The sequence below is a fragment of the Anarrhichthys ocellatus genome, unplaced genomic scaffold, assembly GCF_004355925.1.
Source record: "Anarrhichthys ocellatus isolate YVR2014 unplaced genomic scaffold, GSC_Weel_1.0 scaffold187, whole genome shotgun sequence".
Classification (NCBI taxonomy): Eukaryota; Metazoa; Chordata; class Actinopteri; order Perciformes; family Anarhichadidae; genus Anarrhichthys; species Anarrhichthys ocellatus.
The window spans coordinates 148,794-151,609 of NW_022280217.1; the positions used below are offsets into that span (position 1 = coordinate 148,794).

A 2,816-nucleotide genomic window follows, 5' to 3' on the forward strand; every position below is an offset into this window, starting at 1 on the left:
ATATATATATTATAAATATAAATATATATTTATATTTATAATATATATATTTTTATAATATATATTTTTTAAGGATACTAGGATTGAATACTGTGACGTTAAAACAACAAGAAATAAACATAATTCATCAATTTAAATATTGTAGATTTTTATATACAAAACGGTCTTTTTATGAAAACATAAATAAAATAATAATTAATTAAGGTGGAGCTGATTTCTAAATATTGTTTAAATACAGAATAAATCAGTAACAGTGAAGTACCTGGTGAGCTGGGCGAGCGTGGCGGCAGCGCTCCAGTTGCCCCGCTGCATTCTGGGATTTAGAGTCACGAGGAGGACGCAGTGACTCAGGACTCCTCTCGGATACAAGACAGACTCACAGAAGCCAACGAGCCGAGCCGTCTGTCTGCAGAGCCTCTGAGGGACAGACAGGAGGACCAGGAGACAGAGAGATGTCAATAACATGCAAAAATAAACATGTTATTAATAAAGACATTCTGTGTGTGTGTGTAGACCTCACGTGTCAATATTTGGTCCAAACTTCTCTGGTTTCCGGCGTTACACCTGTTAGCATTAGCAGCTCGTTAGCTAGGCTTGTTTAGTCGTTGAAGCTAACACAGCTAACAGCTATTTAACAACACCTGAAGATGAAGGTGACGTCACGCGTTAACGTGTTTAGCAGATTTAGAAACGTTAAAAAGATCCGAAAAATAACGTTCTTTAGCTAACCTCGGTAGCAAAGTTAGCTTTTAGCAGCCAGAGTTAGCCGACGCTCTTGTTTCTACGGTAACGTGACGCCGCGACGCCCTCTGCACCAAAGAGCAGGAGGATCATGGGAAATATAAATAAACGTTTCCATTCAAAACGAGCTTTATTGACACGAAATAAACAAAACAGCAGGATTTCAACACAAACATAAAGTAATAAACTAAGAAATACTAAACAAAGCCAACATTAGAATAATTATATAATTACAAATAGGTAGAATGAGTGAATAGTATAAATATTATATTATTAATTTATTAATCAAATGCTAATGAAATAAAAAGGTCTTAAAAAGTCCAAACTGCCACAAAACAGTATTATAATATAAACATCTATATATATATATAAACATACATATGAATGAACAAACTATTTATACATGTATAACAGCTGATTTAATGATTATATTAATAATCCAACATATGAGATGAATCATGAAGATAATTCATAAACAGGCCACAGATTAAAGAATAAAAGCCTCTCAGGAGTTCTCAGGCTGCTGTGTGTTGATGTGGCCGCTGGGTGGCGCTGCAGCTTCACTTCATAACTTCATCAAATATTACTGTTATTAATACATTTGTTCACTGTATTTATGATGTTACTGTCCCTCTTATGATTCTTACAACATCAAAGCTCTATATTACAATAAGAAATGTTTTAGTATAATAAAATAAATATATAATGTAAAACAATATAATAAACTATAACATAACCAAATAAACACATTATATTAAAATAAAAATAATATTTAATTTAGAATAATACAAACAAATACAATAATAAAACAGAAAACATCATAGAATCACAATAGAATAGATAAATGCTCCTCTCAGCTGATCGCTGCAGTGTAAACAGTAACGTTCATAGTAACGGAGGCTCGTGTGTGTTAATCGGTGCAGCTGCTGCAGCAGCTCTCTCGCTCTCTCTCCGGTGCGCCTGCGTGCTGACACACACACACACACACACACACACACACACACCGAGAGCCACCGACCGTCCGCCGCCCGGTCCGGCAGGAGGAGAGACACACACCGGGGTTTCACGGTACTATAGCGGCAACGGTGACGTGATATGATGCCGCGCGGGATCACGGAAACGTAAGAACAGCAGCAGCGGAGGAGGAGGAGGAGGAGGAGGAGGAGGAGGAGGAGGACTGTCGAGGCTCAGCCGAGGAGGATGCACCAGTGAAGGACCGATCGGTACCGGGGGGAGCGGAACACAGCCTGGACCGATCCGATCTGATGTAAACCCGCAGGGATGGACCGGTAGGCAGGGAGGAGGCGAGGAGCGACGGTACATAACGGAGGAGAGAGCGCGAGGCAGCGGAGGAGGAGGAGGACCGAGGAGGGAGGAGGAGGAGGAGGAGGGAGGATGAATTCGGTAGATGGAGGAGGAGAAGCGGGCCCGGACGGCCTGGCGACGGCAGGTAGGGTGTGTGTGTGTGTGTGTGTGTGTGTGTGAGTGTGTGTGTGTGTGTGTGTGAGTGTAGTAGGAGCTGCTTTCGCCATGATGCCTCCACATCCGCCCATTGACTCAGAGAATGTGTGTGTGTGTGTGAGAGCGAGAGAGAGTGTATTGGGGGTGGAGGGTCCTACCAAGGAGGATTATGGGAAGGCCTGCTTGGTTATTAGTGTGTGTGTGTGTGTGTGTGTGTGTGATGTAATGTCATGTGTAGTAATATGAAAGCTGATTGATATATATATATATATATATATGTATATATGTGGTCACGTGATTTTTCCATTCACTCCAATATAGAAGTATTATTAGTGGTATTAGTACACCATGATCGCAAAAATAAATACCGCTTTCTGATTGGACGACGGGCGTCAATAAAAAATCATATCGCAATGTGTCATAATTAGAAGGTCGAGGTTTTTACTGGCTAAACTGGTTAAACTGGTGAAACTAAACCTAAACCACACGTAGAGTTCTGGAGATTCTTAAAGAGACTCATCAGGATGAAAAAGGTGAAATATTTGGCTCCCAGACAGAAGCTGGAGGGCTTTTACTGTGAAGGTGAGGGATAGATTTTACTCTGAAGCATCTGG

The 2,816-nt window shown here is 40.8% G+C and overlaps 1 pseudogene; it reads left to right on the top strand.

Annotated features, from left to right (window-relative positions):
* The first annotated feature begins 1,717 nt into the window (after window positions 1-1,717).
* Window positions 1,718-2,816, top strand: part of LOC116400633 (kalirin-like) — a 6,101-nt pseudogene continuing 5,002 nt past the window's right edge.